Genomic DNA, 17,094 nt, shown 5'->3' with positions numbered 1-17,094 from the left:
AGCTGCTACAGTTTGTTCCCAATTCTGGATATAGAGCAATGTGAAGAGGAACCTTAGGAAGAATTCTTTTTTAATCACAGCAATCTAAAACAGATCACTGTTTCCTTACATGTTTCCTTCTGCATTTCCACAGATAGGTTGAAGTTCTGTTTCCAAGCATGGGATTTATTATGACATAATCATGGGATGATTATGACCATATTGTCAGTCTGATTTGAAAGACTATTTCTATTGCTAATCTAGAAGTCTTTCCTTTAGCTTCAGGTGACCACCTGTTATCAGCACAGATGTGTAAGTTCAAAGGACTCTATGACCAACGAACCCAAAATTCAAACTATTAAAATGTTCTTTGTTTAGGCCCATCACGCTGTATCTTTTCCCAGTTTATTAAAACCCCACAGTGAGGGCAGAAGAACCTTTAAAGCCACACCAAGACCTTGGCGAAGACTAGGTCCACCTTATGCTGAGTGCCTGTGTGGCAGATGGGATCAGAAGGAGCACGTCACACAGCAGCAGTCAGATTTCTGGAGAGCAGGTAAATATGTCAACAGGTATACAGGCTGCAGCTTGGAGGCCGAACATCTATTTCTGCTGTTCCATCTGGACACATCATTAGGCAGCACAAAGCAATGGCCAACCAAAGAACAATCTGTGGGTATCCTGGTCTGTCTGACATGCTTCCTAAATTACAAATATGGGTAACCATTAATTTGCTGCAAAGCTACCACCAGCTTTATTACCAAAACAAGAACTAGTACTGGCTCAATCCTCACAGCAGGCTACAATGATACACGTATCACATCTCAGTTATCAAACGCTTCAGAGAAAATCCATGTCAATTATTTAAAGAAACTAAAGAGTAAATCCAGTCCAAGGAGAAGTTTCTCACATTTAATCAAACTGATCTTCAGTGCACAGTAGCTATTTATATATGAATACTAGTCCATGAAGAAGTTCAGACTAGTTTTGAAACGGAAACATCTTGAACAGTAAAAGCACACAAGATGAATTACATAAACAACCCACAAACGTTATTTGGTTCAAAAATTCTTCAAGTTAAACATTAGCTGGATTCTGGGAGACTACCTGGAGAAAACAGCATGTATGCTTAACTTTGGTTTTATACTTTCCTAGACAGTTTAAGGATACTGGGCTTTTTCTTTACAGACAAGTGTTCTGTTTTTTAAGATACATATATAAGTATCTCTGTATTTATACACACATACACTCTTATCAAATACATATAAAATATAAAAATGCTCTCTTTTTATGTACGTATGTATACAGTCACACGCACACATACAAACAAAAACAATTTTTTTAAAAGAGCATTTAATGGATTGAGTGCCAGCTCCAACTCATTACTGACAACAACCCCATTCAGTTCAAGTGGGTAATATCTCAACAAAGAGCAAGATCACATCAAAGAGGAGAAAGGTCCTGATGCAGAGTCTTTCTTCTGTGCAATATTAGAGAGTAGGAATCTTTTTCTTATACATAGCCATAACCACGGCTGCTTACCACCTGTGCCTGGTATTTTAGATCACTCCTTGCATTTATACTGGCTCCCTAATGACTTGTAGAAAAACAGAAAAAGAGAAAGGGTGGCAAATGTGTTATCTTTGTTGTCTACAAGGGGATGGACACTCTGGAGACCTTCAGTCTTACACGTCCAGCATTATCAGCCATTCTGCAGTCTTCGTTTTCAATACCCTCTGCAAAGCAATCAGATCTTTTTGGAAGCTGTTAATGTGCAGGCCCAGGGAAAATTACATAAGATGTTATTTTAGTCGTGAACAACACATTAAGTTTTGGATCCTGCCACTGTTGCAGATTAGCACAATGAAATTCTCTACCGGTTTCTGGCTAATGATGTCTAGGCACTTCGGAATTATGATACGCTGCTTTACCACCTTCTGGAAGCTGAATGTAAGGCTAGCTATCCAGACACTAAATTTTTTGGTCCCAACTGATTCTCATCAAGAGACATTCATGTTTTCTGTTTTCTTGGTATTCTGCTCAGAGATAATGTTAACAGGAGCTCCTGATAGATTCTGAACAGTTTGACAAGTTCCACTGCATATTGGAGAAAGGAGTCAGTCAGATGGACCTTCAGTCTGATCCAATGACAGTTCTCACTATTTAAAAACAATGTAGTAAAGAGCAGCCAAATACTTTCAAGGTCTGTAATGGACTCAAGCGTTACGTAGATAGGTTGTAGGACTTCACTGACAATGCAAGTAACAAGTTTTACCCATTAATGCATTTAACAAACAAATCTTGCATTACTGTATAACACTCCTGCACTGTGCTAGCAGATGCCAACTACAGAATTGAAATGAACTGCCTCTACAGATATCCTGGCTAGTCTTGGATTCAACACAAACAGGAACTCACGTCCTGAGACCTTAAAACACCAAAGATTTCTTCCTGCCTATTTCAAGCAGCACTATATTCTCAAAGAATGAGGTTCACTTACGAATTCATCTTCGTAGCTTTCTCTGATCTAATGCTTGATGCTACTTCTTAAATTCCAAATAGAAACAGGCCATTTATATAAAAGCATTTGCATTTTGGAATTACTGTACCACTGTGGCTCACAATCAACTATCCAGAGGATTGCCCTTCCCGCTGAAGTTCATAAAGAAAAATGGGAAAAATAACTTTTTGACTGTAGTACCTCCCAAGACTAACTCTGCTCCTCAGTTTATTTCATACTGACTGGCTTTCTGTCCCAAGGTTTCGTAATAGAGGTAAAATGTAGTAACTTGTTTTCTTCACGCAGCTTACTGCCAAATTACATGAAAAGTTTGCACACACAGAATTCTGGAAATACAGATTTAACAAAAACATCGCTTTAACTAGACTTACTTAAATGTCACAACTGAAAGATTCAGTGTGCTTACCCTCTGCTTATTAAGTGAGTATTTCCAGTATTTCCAAACTAAGAAACTCTACAACTGAGACTAAGTGAGGAGTAGAGCAGATATCTAGCTGGAGAATATAAAATTACAGGTAAAAAAAAGTTAATGTTAACCTTTAGAATGCAAGTATTCTTAGCTATCCCAGTCTAGTAATAAGGAAGAATAGTAAGCATTAAAAGTAATCTAAATTTTGAAGTAATTACAGAGAAATAAAACTCAATGTACTAACTCACCCTGGAGGAAAAAACAGAGTAATCTAATTCAAACTAGTCTATGGCTGTCCAGAGAGATTACCTTCTGGAAGTACAGTAATTATATTTGTAAAGTAAAATCACTTATGCCTGGGGTGGGGTGGGCCATGGGATTTTTTAATTATTTTTTTTAATTTGAAACGTGTAAAAGCTTCAGAATGGCATGAATACTGAGAAAAGAATTTTGTATACAAAAGTACACATTCTGTGTAATGGTCTTTGTAGGTGGTAGCAAACATATGTGTAACTGGTAAGACTGTGGAACACCAGACATCAAGCATGAACTGACTTACAGTTCCACTTTTCCATATAGTGCCTGTACATTCTAAGCTAAGTAGCAGTGTTTTGGAACTTCTTGCAAAAGCACTTCTGGCTAAATTTGTAATTAGACTAATTCTTGTAACTCTAAAGAAAAAATTCCTACTGGTTTCACTGGAAATTTCTCTATATAGGTTTTTGTCAGTACCTTACAAATAAGATTACCTTAAAAAAATAGAACTGTATTCTTACGAGCTCTAACTCAATAGTCCACATAAAAGTGTCTTAATTCAACATCTCCAGTTAATAGCAAGACCTAACAGCAACATGCTGACAGTCTCAATGTGATACAAAACTGTCTCAAAATAATTTTGGTCAAAATAGGCCTAACCTTATGTCTTGTCTACAAAAAAGAACTTTACTAGGAGCCAGAAGCTCAAGTTTTGAACAGTTAAAAAGAAATAAAGCAAAACAATAGCAGAAGTTTGGAGTGAGGTATGAAATACTCAGTTTTCTTGGAAATTTCAAATTATTTACAATACATCTTGAGACTTTCCACTTTATTAGGAGTCCAGGTGCTGAACAGTCCAACTTTCTCTTTTCCATTTCCTATACATTAGTACCAATGAAGGACTTTCTCCTGAAGGCCCCTGTTAAACAGTTTTACTGTTGCTGCTCACAGCTGTCCTGAACTGTAACAGCGTGGAACCTGACCTAAGACCGAGAACTGCACGGTAAACTTGGTAACAACTACGCATTTCATTTTGCTGTTGGTTAGTTTGCCTGTGTTGTTTGCAGAGCTGTTTGCCAAGATCTGGTAGTTAAATGCACACACTTCAATTCATAGCTAATAAATTCCATTCAGCAGTTCACTTGTACGCTTCCAGCACAAAAAGTGCCAGCAAACGGACTGCAGCGACTTCCCCAAGGAATACACTGGCCGGGAGATTCCTTTTTTGATCCAGTTACTAAACCATGATCTCTAAACGTATCAAGTTTTGGCTACAACGGTTTGTGGGGGTTTTTAAATGTCTTTAGTTCCTTACTTGTTAAGCGGCACCAGCTTATTTATCGCGGCGCACGGTTGAGCCGGCAGGCACCCGTACGGGCACCGGGGCAGAGCGGCACCTCGGCCCCGCGGAGCCCTCCCCAGCGCAATGCCGCAGCGTGACCACTAGAGGGGGCGTTCGAGCCACGGTTCCGAGCCACCGCAGGGGCCCGGCTTCCCGCTTTCGGCCTCGACACTCGGAACTTGAAATTAACAAAATAGCCCCCACCCTCCTACACCTTTTCACAACACCCAAAGCCTCTTACCCTCCTCACCAGTTACTCTTCTAACAATGTCTTGATCCCCAAGACCTACATCTTGGGAGCTAGGGAGACGACGACACGGACAGATTTTTTCCTACCTAATTACGTGTCAAACTGAAGAGACAATTCACCTGCCAGCTCCTCTGTGCTCTCCTAACGCTTCCCTTAGTCTATCCGTTGCCTGGATGGACTATCCAAACTGCCCAAACATTTCTCCCCTCTAGCCCCGGGAACATGAAATGGCCACGATCCCTGCAGGCAGCGGCAGCAGGACGAGGGTTCTTCCCAACCATCAGAGCAACCCAAGCACCATCACGACCCCTACGCGACCAGCTAATGTTACAGAAACGCTGTTTAAAACCCAGTAACGCTGGTTATCAGTTTATCTTGCTTTCCAAAGAACAGTGGCTCCAAATGTAGCCTGTCCGCTTTATCAGTCTTGAGCTAAAGACACCTATGAGGTTATCACAGAGCTAACGATGGGCGACTCCTCTCACACAACAGGTTCATGCCAAGGTTAAATTTCATCTATGCAGCCAGCGGGCCGCCCTGCAGAAAGCTATGAAAAAATGAAATAGAAATCAGAGCCAGCCCAAATATCACCAGTGTTTCACTCCACAAGTAAGCTTCACCTGAGCATTGCTTTAAATATCGCATATAGCAACGTCCTCTGAGGGAGGATCACACATAACAAATGGCAGTTACATCAAGAAACATGCTTCTGGAAGTTGCTCACATACCGCATAGATCAGGTCTATATAAAAGAGCTTCACTGATCAGAACCGACCAAATCAAGCAGCGCTCATCCCATTTTGCTATTACTTACCAAATCTACTGTAAGCAGCAAAACTGTACCAGTAGATCTGGGAAGAGCAACTGAATATGCATGACTTGCATTCAGATGACTGCCTTACAGTCAGACACTCTATAAACATTAAGTTTCACTTAACAATCTCTCCTGCCCGCATGTTCTTTACTAATGAATGCATAAACTGAACTTCTGATTGTTAATTACACCTCCTCCTCCTGCACTCCTAGTGACCCGAAAAACGCAACTGAAGCTGTGAAAAGCAGTATGACTATGGTAAACAACATAATTCAGGCAATTTCTGCCCAGGGATGCTGTGCTTTGCTACAGTACAATAGTTCACAACACAATAAGCCAGAATTTCTTGGAAAGGCAAAATAAACTTTTTCCTTATTTCATTCAGTAGACTGCAGCTTGCCTTCCCACTTTCAGAACTTCTGCTGTATAAGCACTTTCATCTTGCCAAAAGGACTTCTGTAAACTTCAGCAGTGGATCAGGAAAGGCATGGGGTGGAATTTTAACAAGATACATAAAGGCTGACTTACCAATAGGTCCACTGACTTGTTAAAAAAAAAAAAAAAATCAATGTTACATAAAAAGTTGAGACGTTTTACATACAAACTCTCATGACAGCTGCATGCCTATCTCCAAACATAACATTGGCAACTAATGAATGAACATACAACCAAATATTTGTGTTATTACATTCCTTGATGATTTTAAAAAATCAGAACAGCTGATACATTTTTCTTTCACTCCCTACCGGTTTTCACTCCCCTACAGATTTGAGTGCTCCCCTACATTGTGTTATTAGTCTTAAGCAAAAGCTCTACCCTATCTTTTTACCCTCAGTCTATTTACCCCATTTACCTTCAAACTACTTTCCTCCATTCTGTGATTAGATATTTAAAATGGCATCACTTTAACCTTTCATCAATGTACATTTGACCAGTGGGTGATTATTTTTTTCAAATAAATTTCATTTATTTAAAATCTTTAAAATTTAAAGTGTTAATTAGAAAACTAAAACCAACTGAGTATTCACTTACTACAGAAATAGGAATCAGTCAACACTATCTCAGCAAAAGAGGCTTAAATGAACGATCTTAAAATAAAAATTTAAACTACTTTTCTTACCTCCTCATTTCCATTACTTCAACAGTATCTTGACAAAATGTTTGGAATTAAAAAGTAAAGACTTAAGCTTATTTGAAATCAACAGTTGTGTCTCCACTTACTACTGCAAAAGTGAATTCAACTGACACAGTAATTTGATCCTTTGAGATCTGGGTAATCAAAAGCTGTAAGAGCAATGGTTTTGTGTCAGATGCAAAGAATGTGTTCTCCCTCCTTCCCCACCCCCCCCAAAAAAAAAATAATTGCAGAAATCACAGACATGCCCCACACTCAGCATGGATTTCACGAGGTTCCAAGGTTCCCACTCTCAAACAGTTGCTTGTCAGAATGCAAAACTAGTCAATACTATTAAAATTTCATACCCAAGCCTTAAATAACATTTGTTGCCAATAAACCTGAAATGTCATCTAATTTCACTGTCTTGCTAATCTCCACCATGCTTGCACGAGACCGGGACACTATCACTAGAACAAGTTCTTCAAACAACTGGCATGTAAAAGCCACAGAATGGTTGGTAGTATGAAGCATTCTCAATAAGCAACACCTTTTTTTAAGCCCAAGAGACCCTGAAAATAATTAAACATGAGGTAAAAGCAGAGAACCTCCCACTTTCAATTTTATTTTTTTTAGTATGTAACAGAGGTTGTGAAATCACTTAACATCATTTTAAAGACACTAATTAACCCAAAAAAGGAATGTAAATGTTTTGAGATGGAAGAACACCTCTCCCAACCTCTCTTTTTCTCTTTTTTTTTGTCTTCATTATTCTTGTAGGAATGACATCAGCTGTAATAATTCAGGATTGCTTTATTCTGAAAAAAGCAATTTTTAAGACACAGGACAGCACACTAACATGATGATGCTTTGTTTATTCCACTGCAAAAGACAACAGTTTTGCTGTAGTACAACCTGAGATCCAACTGCAGATGGCTATAATGACCATGGCATCAGAGAATACCTTAACTTCAAAACTATCTTAACTCCTCCCCGCAAAATCTGAAACATTATTCTGACAGTGTTGAACTCAGATTAGAAAGACTTCAGTCACAATCGTAGTGAGCTAGCCACTAACCTACTAGTCCAGATATTTGGTACTGCCTTCTAGCTAGCACACAAATAAAATCTTAAATCAGTTTTACACTCCAAAACAATCATCATCTAATATTTATCCTGTGATAAAAAGTCACACATTGACACTTTCCTGTCAGTGAAAACATACCATTACATTCCTATAATAGTATTTGTGACCGGCACATCTGTATTTCAGTCTGCCCCTCACATGTCAGCCTGAACTAAACTCACTTTTCCCCAAGGACCCTTTATGAGCTTCTTCTATTGTGAAGGACAGTAAATCCACTTTCCCTCTCACAGACTCGTTCTTAACCCCTGTCATCATTTTCTACTTCATATTTCCACATAAATAATCCCAATAGTGGAACTGCCACTCCAGTTGCAGGACATTTCTAGTAAGTCAGTTTTTTTCCTACACGTGCAAGGCCAAACCCATTCCAATCCCATGCTAAATTGCCTTAGCAAAGAATTTACAGAACTTACATCATGCACTTCCTACTGGTACAGTAACTTGTTTGGCTTGCAAGTCAAGAGTTTCTCCCTTACAGCTCAACTCCTCTACTGGCTCTCTTTTCCTCAAAAGAACAACCACAAGCATCTCATTCAAGGCCAACTCAAAAAAAAAAAAGGGGGGGGGGGGCCGCAGAACAGACAGATGACACACGGGGGGACTAAGAAAGAGAGAAACAATACGCAGCAAAAAGCAAGTTCAGCTGTAGGTAGTGCTGAGAACCCATCTGTCCATCCTGTGGTACTCCTGCAGCAAATACTGTTTCCTCATCTAACAGCATCATCACTACCTCAGTCAGTTCCCTCAAACCAGGATAAGTCAATTTTTATCCATTTTTACCTTAAACACAGAACACAACAGGGCATTTAAATGTGTGTGTTTTTTATCCTTTCAAATCTTAGGACAGGATAATTAATTCCACATCTGGACAGAGACTGCAACACCTGAAATACTACCACAAACATTATGGCAATTCCAAGTGCATACCTGTCTCTTAAGTAAAAAGAAACTCCTCACTCTTTTCTACAGCATGAGAAAAAAATTCACTGATCTACAGATGAGTGTCCTGCACAGAGGATCAAAGGGCACTCACAAGAGCCTGGGACAGTCACATCAAGTCAGAACTTTAAATCACTTGTAACTACAGCAGAAAGCGTAATTTTAAAGCAGGACATCTTAACTTTTATAAAACTGCATTCAGACTGTAATTTCTACAAATACATACAGAAAGCCAGAACTGTTCTTTTTTAGAAAAACAGAATGATTCAGGGACTGAGTCACTGTATGAAGAGACTGATGCTAAAGAGTCTTTTGCCTGTCATTACGGTACCATAAAGTTTTTCCCAGATCACTGACTTTTGTTTCTGCAGATAGAAATGCCCAACACAGGGACCCAATACCAAGCTGGAGCTTGATTCTGACTGAAGAAGCTGAGTGTTTGAGAACAATGATCAGATCACATCCTTAACAGCTCAAAACAAAGCCTGCCAAATTATTTGGTAATTATTTGGTTTTCCTGCTCTTACTGTGGTTAAACATCAAGTAAAAATCCCAAAATTAGTAAGTTATACTGCCTAGATTTCTGTTCCTTTTTATTTCCCTGAGGTTTGCATACACAGTAATTCATAAAAAAAGATCAGATTAAAATTTTATATTTTGAATATGAAACGTCCTAAATCATGGTTCTTGCAGATTCATCCTATTAGCCTTCATTAAAACTCCTTCATATTAGTCAGGTATGTTTTCACTACTTCCTTTCTCATGTTTATTTTATTTTAAAAAACCCAAAACATAAGATTAAGCCATGGTTTAAGTTACTAGCTTCCATTATTTGTTCAAATGAAAAAAAAAAAGCAACAAGAAGGTAGTTCAAGAAACATTCAATTGCACATACATTGCAACAGCTTTTCAATCATTTTAGAGACTTCTAGTACGCACAGTTAGCCCACTAATATAGCAGCAGAACAGACACCATTCCACATAGCTGGTACAGTATATTTGTCAATAATTTTCATATTAAGTGGTTCTTGACAAGACAGGCTGAAACAGCAATGATCCATAAGATATGAAACAAATGCAAGCACCCAGAATTCAAACAAGCTGAATATACACACTTTTGGTTAGATGCTGAAGGTTCCATTAAAAAAAAAAAAAAAAAAACACACACCAAAAAACCCAAACCCTAACAACAGAGAGTAGTAAAATGTCTCACCTAGAAAACGTGAGGAAATCAAAAACTAACAATGGTACCAGCATTATGACACCATGCCTCAGTACTGCAGATTTTTCACAGCAATATGGATCTCAGGTATTCTATATAGTGCAATCCTTCAAGAACAAAATAAGGAGAGCAAGATCATCAATTCCAAACATTTCAAGGGAGGGAAGAGGAAATTGAAGATTTCTCTGAAGAGTCCTTTAAAAATCACATTAAAATGAGCTCAAACTTAGACTCCAATTATCAGCGCTTCATTTAAACGAGAATTTTCTCTTTGGCATCTTCAAGAAGAATTTTGTGACAGATGTTGTACGGTCCAGTCACATGTCAAAGTGTTAAACATCAGCCACCTTGGCACAAATAAAAGGAAACATTATGATGCTAGTGTCAACTCAACCAGTTTAACAGACACTATCTGTTCAGAAGCAGCATGCTAAGATTTCAAAGCCTCCTCTACTCTGACATCTATTTATAGCTGCCCAGCCTCTCTACAATTTCTCACAGCCTCTCCTCCTCTCAAAGCCAAATCGGGGAAGTTTAATGGATATAAACCTGGGCCTTGTGCTATAAGATGGTCAGAAGATCTGCAACTCTCCTCCAGCGATCCCATGCGCAGTAAAACCAGGAGTAAAGAGAACAGAATTGTCTAACCTACACAGGAACCAAATACATGGGATAAACCTTTTCTCTCTGCTTTAGGAACAAATTTTTCCTCTGCCAGCACGTTGATAGTAATGAACCACATAAGCACCAGCACCTAAGCAAAAGATACCTGCCTCCTTCCTCCTCACCACAGGGCAACAGGCTAAGCCAACTGCCTTGAAAGCCAAGACACAAGCTATCCAAGCCAGCTCTGACCCCTGGACAGCAGCAATGTCATCCATGAACCTTACCACTTACATTGTAATGCCACTACTGTACGTTGCACCTTCCTCCACGAAACTAGGCGGCTGTTGGCTTCTCGTCAGCACAGCTTCTGGTTAACGTGCGATATCCACCACCACCACCTAGCCATGCATGTGCATGTCTTTATAAAGCATCGATCCGGATAGGCTCTTTCACCAACATCTGTGACATCGCAGAAAGGGTGCAGAAATTTTCCTGCATGCGGAGCACAACGCCAGCGGCTGAACTCTTGCCACAAGCCTTGTGCATCCCTGGTGCCCCTCCTACCACCTCCATCCACTTGCCTGTAGTACTAGTACAGCGAACCAGGAGATGATAGCACTACTGGAAACTCCTGCCCACCCGATTAGGACCACATTTTCTCCCCTTTCCCCAGCCCGAAGCAGACGGAAGGGGAGGGATGACTTCCTCGGGAGGAAAATAAGCAGGGAAAGGCCGGGGCAGAGATCAAGAGAGGAGGAATCACCCCAAAGGGCGAGCAGATAATCCCCGAGAGGCGAGGCTGCGGAGGGGCATAACCGGGGAGGGAGGGACAGCGAACCGGGGGGGGGGGGATAATCCGACAGAGAAGGGGGGAGATAATCCCCGCGGAGGAGGGGGGAGGCGGAGGATCCCGGAGAGGGAGGGGCGGGAATCCTGATAATCTCCAGGAGGAGAGAAAATACCGGGAAGGGGGTGGGGGAAGGAGGGTGGGCGGGTAGATAATCCGGAGCGGCAGATGAAGAGCGAGTCTCCCGGGGACGCATCCGGAGGCGGGAGGAGGAGGGTTAATCCTCGCTCTGGGGGCAAAAATCCCTCTTCCCCGGCTCCGGCGCTGCCATGTTCGCTCCCCTGCAGGCCCGCCCGGCACCGGTACCTGCGGGCGGGCGGGCGGCTCTTCCCCCCTCACGCCGCACGCACACGGGGCGCCGCGGCTCCCTCCGCCGGGCAGCGCGCCCCGCTCCGGCCTCGGGGCAAGCGGCTCGGCCGGGATGGCTGCGGGACCCCGCCTCCCACCACCATTTCCCCGCCGGCTCCAAGGGAGGCAGCGGCGGGCGGACGAACCCTCCCCCCCGCACACGCGACCTCCTCGCCGGTACCGCAACTCACCGGCTGGCACCGGCTCCCGCTCCCCGTCCCCTCCTCAGCGGGCGCCGCTCAGCCCCATCTACGAACTCGGGCGCGCGAGCTGGCGGTTGGCGGAGAGCGCGAGCCAGGAGCGCCGCCGCTTCCCCCGCCGGCTCCGCAGCCGCTGCCGCTCTGCGCCCGCCTCGGCGCGCGCCGCCGGCGTGCCTGTAACACGCGCTCGCGCTCCTCCTCCCCCGCCCCCTGCCCGCCCGGCGCGCGCGCGCGGCCTCCGCGGCGGTGGCGCGCGAGCACCTCCCCCGCCTCCCCGGAGCAAACGGCTGGGCGCCTGAGGGGGCGCGCGCGCCTCTGCCTCGCCCCGCTGCCTGCTGCCTGCTGCCCGCCCCGCTGCCTGCTGCCCGCTGCCCGCCCTCCTGCCTGATCTGCTGCCTGGCCACAGCCCGCCCCGCCGCCTGCCTCTTGCCGGCTGCCCGCCCGCCCCGCTGCCTGCTCTGCTGCCTGACCCCCGCCTGCCGCCTGCCTGCCCCGCTGCCCGCCTGCGGGACCGCCCCCGCGAGCGTGTGCGAGTGCGTGCCTGTGCGGGTGAGAGCGCAGCAGGCTCTGGCAGCGGCCGTGTGGGAGCGCACCTAGCGCGTGGGGCTGCGCGGGTGAAGGGGAGAGCGCCTGGGTGTGCCAGGGCGGAGCGGGTGTGCGAGGGGGCACGCGTGTGCTCGTGTAAACGCCAGCGTGTGTGAGGGCGACCGTGCCCGCGGCGAGCGCGGCGGCGTGTCAGAGCCAGCGGGTGGGGCGCGGGCGCCCCGTGTCCCCGCGCTCGCGCCGCGGAGCACACGCACGCCGCGCGGGACGCGGGGTCGGTGTTTGCCAGGGCAGGTTTGGACCCCGTCCCGGTCCAGGGGCGGACGCGCCAGCGTTTCGCTTGGCGCTGCCTTTTCGGTCACCGAGCGAGAGAAACACTGGCGAAGGATAAGTCAAATATTTCAGAGGGGAAGGGGAGTGGAAATTTCCCCCGACAGTAATAACGCCCAAGACCACTGAGACAGAAACAGCAGTGAAAAACTGATTTTCCCGCACTTCTGATCACCGTTCGCTTTAAACATTTTGTTTGCTTTGAACAATGATAATAGACCAGCTTTTACTTTTTGCTTCTGGTTGACTCTGTGAAGACTCTCACCTTTGGATACTCCCAGACTTGCTGAAATTTGAGTTGCAAACATTAAGTCAGTCTCGTGTATGCAATTCTCACTAAAGCTGGATCATATATCTAAGGGTAAAATTTGCTCCAGGAAAGAAAATGTTCATATCCAAAACAATACTTCATTCCTCAGCTTGTTTTCATTCACTTTTTCCTTCTGTTACCAACTTTTCCAGAAATTTTTAAATCCAAGCGTACAGTTTGACTGTAATCTACTTAATTATACTGTTTTAAGAATACGTGATAGCCTGGTGTGACATATGGTAATCCTCAATAATAAGCCGTCTGCAATTTGCACTGGCTTTTGCTTTGGGAGGCATTGGGGAGAAGGGAAAGCCAGAACTATGTGGGGGTAGAGTTTGAACAGAAAACCTACTAGGTATCAATTTTTATTTTAACAGGTTCAGACTGTGCTTTCCTACCAGATAACAAATAACTTGATTTTTATGCCACCAAAGATATCAAAAGAAGTGGCGTATGTATGATGGGCATAATTAAAGAAATTGTGGAACAGCAGCCAGCAGATGAAAAACCTCTCTCAGACAGACCAATAAAGATGCATCAAGTAAATAAGATCTTCTGTCCTCATCTTGGGAAACCAGCATGTAAAATTCCTTTAGGAATTATTTTTACTAACTCTTCAAACTACAGTAGCTACCCTGTGCTGAGAGCTTCACAGGCATGTGGAATTATGCATCCCTGGGTCCAAAACGCTTACAGCCCTCCTGCGATTTCTCAGTAAAGAAGTCCAAATTGAACATATTTTTGGTAATTTGCTTCATAAGCAGTTATCTTTTCCTTATTAAACTGAAAGGAAACTTAACATGTCATGAGGGATTCTAAGCTAAGTAATGACCTGCCACCCTTTCCGTGTTCAAACCCCTGCAGCTACAAATGGAAAAACGGCCAGATGTAAAACAATCCTTACTCCCTGAAAAATAACTCCAAATCTTTCTCTCTCCTTTGCTCCTCGTGTATTTTTTGTGACGTTCTAATGGAAAACCTTTTGAACCAGAGCCACAAAATTCGTAATTGTCATTGTGTCCTGTATTTCACAACTCCACATCTTGTTGACTTCTTCCCTTACAGTCCCTGCGTTTGAGGAGGCTGAGCATTATTCTGTTAAGGAGAAAGGGCTGTAGCAATTTATGCTGGCATCTTTCATGATATCCTGACTTTACCTGTGTGGCCAATGAAAGAAAATTACTTCACTGCAAAACTTAGAGGTTCCTTATTACAGTTCAGCTCAAAGCTTGAATCCAAACCTGTGAAACATGAGAGCCCATTTTTGGCCGTAACAGAAATATCTAAACACAAAGTACTTCAACTGCTCCACAGCCTTTCAAATGTCTTCCATTCTGGCCTCTGCAGCTGCTATTTGGCTATTAAAGCCCTTCAGGGAATGTCCCCCAAATACTCGCACACCATTTTTTGCCCACTGCTTAATCCATTTGACCCATTAGGGTCAAGGAAGAAACAGAGATACATTGTTTTAGAGAAGAGTTTAGAAATTGATGTTTACCCTCTGGCAGGAATTAGCATATCCTTTTGGCTTTTGACTACTCGCATTCACATGCCGCTCATAACAGAAATCCCCCACCCCAGATTAGTCATTAGGACCCTGATGGTACAGCTCAATCTGATAGCATCATTCCTGCAGTGCAAAACGACTGTAGATGTCTCTTATCCATTTAATGGGCAATTACTGCGCTTCAGCCAAGCCTCACCCTATTCCCAGTTTAGGGCAGCGAAGACGGGGACCTGGCCAGGGCTGACTTATGCCCCAGCAATTTCTGGCTAGTGATCACGGTCAGCCAGGCATAAGTTAGAATAGTGCCAAAGCCGAGTTGCTTTATGCCAGGGATTATCTCAGTCTCTATCTAGCCACAGGATTTGGGGAGCATAAAGACTGTACGGTAGGTCAGCCCCAGCCCTCGTGCTTTTGGGCTGATTGATCAGTACTCACTTGAGCTGGAGTTTATGACTACAGAGCTTTGAACTTTGCCTTTGATGATACAGATCTCACTCAAGCAAAGGGTTTCTTTTACTATGAAGTCTCACGCTCATCTCTAAAACTGCAGAGACTAGAGTTGCTAATGCTGAGATATCTCTCTGCTGGTGCTACAAGTAATGTGATAGAGGTCTTTCTCCAGGGTCTTTTGGTTTTGCTAGGGCTCCTACCCTGATGTAGAAGGGTTAGAGGATCAGACACCCCAGTGTACAAAATGTGGGAAGGAGCATGATGGTTTTCAGTCCCTTTACAGATCTGGGTGTACAAAATGGAAAACAAAACCTGTGATCATCACCAGCACTGCCACATTTGCTTATTACTGGAGGAATGATCTACTGGCAGGTGTCAACTATGACAACTTTTTCTTTGCCTTATGCTCTGTGGAATTCTGGGTCTGAACTCTGAAACCTCTGTCACTGTTCTGATCACTATTTTAATGATGAAATGAACAGAGGTACCCACAGAAGAGCTTCTTCTTAGACTTAGTTCCCCTCTTTATATTTACTTGTTGTGGGGACCTGATGTTGAGCACTTAAAGTGAAGGATTTTGAGACAGTACATTTTTTTTTAAATTAAGTTTTAATCTGGTTGCTGGCATACTCTGCAAGTCCAGTGTCCTGTGTACTTTTAGTTTACCAGTGTCTGACTTGGATAATCAGTTGTTATGATCAGTCTTCAGAGAGATGAAAGTCAAGACTACATCTTTATTTGATAACCCCTAAAATATGCCATCTTCATCACCTGATAGATTACAAAATATCAGATTCTTTGCTGTGTTTATCACCATTTGGGAATCTTATGATGATAACTTACATATCCACTGGCATACCATCCAAGATCATTGTCATCAAAACAGATTTTTTTTTAATGAAGTTCTTTGTGCCAAAGAAATGAGCTGGGATGGGAGCGGTGGGGGTATACAGTATGGCTTCCTGATTCATCCAATCAAATCATCATCCAATATTTTCAAAAAGATCCAGCAACAACAGCAAAATCTACAGGAAACTGCATGATTTTCCAAACTATCCCAGAGGAAGTCATTAAAAGGCCACATGGATGATTACAAATGTTGGAAGTAAATATTGAAAGTTAAATAATACCAGTTTGCTTTGGGCAGAGGGGAGTGGGGGTGTGATCAAAACTACAGTGATTAGGAGAATGTTGATTTACAGGGAAAGGCAACATGAAAGAATAAAAGGAGACAGTACCTACAGAGTTAAAAGGCTGTAGGTCTAATTCCTATGCTATTTTCATCCCTGAGGTCTGTTTGCATGTGGAATTCAACTCCACAGGAGGAGATAATCAAGACAAATAGTATGGCTTTATTTTTAAAAGGGGTGGATAATTTCATGGCAGCTTACAACATTGGTAACTGGGCAAACTAAGATAATAAGGCTAATCAAATCTCATGCTTCACAGCACTAGTTCCCTGCGGGGTCAGGAAAAATCTTTCCACTGTATACAACACTATACAATTTGCAAGGTTATTATTGGGGAGCAGAGGTACAGCCTTCTAAAGCAACAAGCTTTTACCATTACCAGAGAATAGAGGCTGTACTTGGCCAGATAGAGAAAAAAGCGTAATTTTCTTATGCTACTCCTGCACCTCTTCTCTACCAGAGTTTTAGAATTACAATACTTGAGTTCATTTAAAAAAAAAATAAAAAATTTCCCCTGAACATGATTACTTAAGTGCAGTACTATCTGAAACCTGTCAAAAACTCTTAACACCTGTGACTGGTAGCCCAGTTCAAAAATAGCTGTCACTGACCGGACACAGGAATGGTATTGATTAAGCTGTTGCAGGTTGCAAGTGCACATTGCTCTCTGGTTAGGTCAGTAATGCTGCAGAATGTGCTTCTCAGTAGTGGTTTAGGCAGAAAGGCATAGTCCCAAATGATGATCAGTTCTTAGCTAGGAACAGATATGAT

At 43.0% G+C, this 17,094-nt stretch overlaps 1 protein-coding gene across 3 annotated transcripts in view; it reads right to left on the bottom strand.

The window, feature by feature from the left end:
- PALS2 (protein associated with LIN7 2, MAGUK p55 family member) overlaps positions 1-12,149 on the bottom strand; it is a 55,980-nt gene extending 43,831 nt beyond the window's left edge. For 2 of the 3 annotated variants that reach the window (XM_056335517.1, XM_056335515.1), the window contains exon 1: positions 11,985-12,148. The gene's annotated coding sequence lies outside the window, so the exon portion shown is untranslated. Of the gene's footprint in view, positions 1-11,984 lie in introns of all 3 variants that reach the window. The other variant, XM_056335518.1, reaches the window with a different exon arrangement.
- Positions 12,150-17,094: the final 4,945 nt, after the last annotated feature.

The sequence above is a fragment of the Falco biarmicus genome, chromosome 4, assembly GCF_023638135.1.
Source record: "Falco biarmicus isolate bFalBia1 chromosome 4, bFalBia1.pri, whole genome shotgun sequence".
Taxonomy (NCBI): domain Eukaryota; kingdom Metazoa; phylum Chordata; class Aves; order Falconiformes; family Falconidae; genus Falco; species Falco biarmicus.
This window is presented reverse-complemented; position numbering and strand designations above follow the sequence as displayed.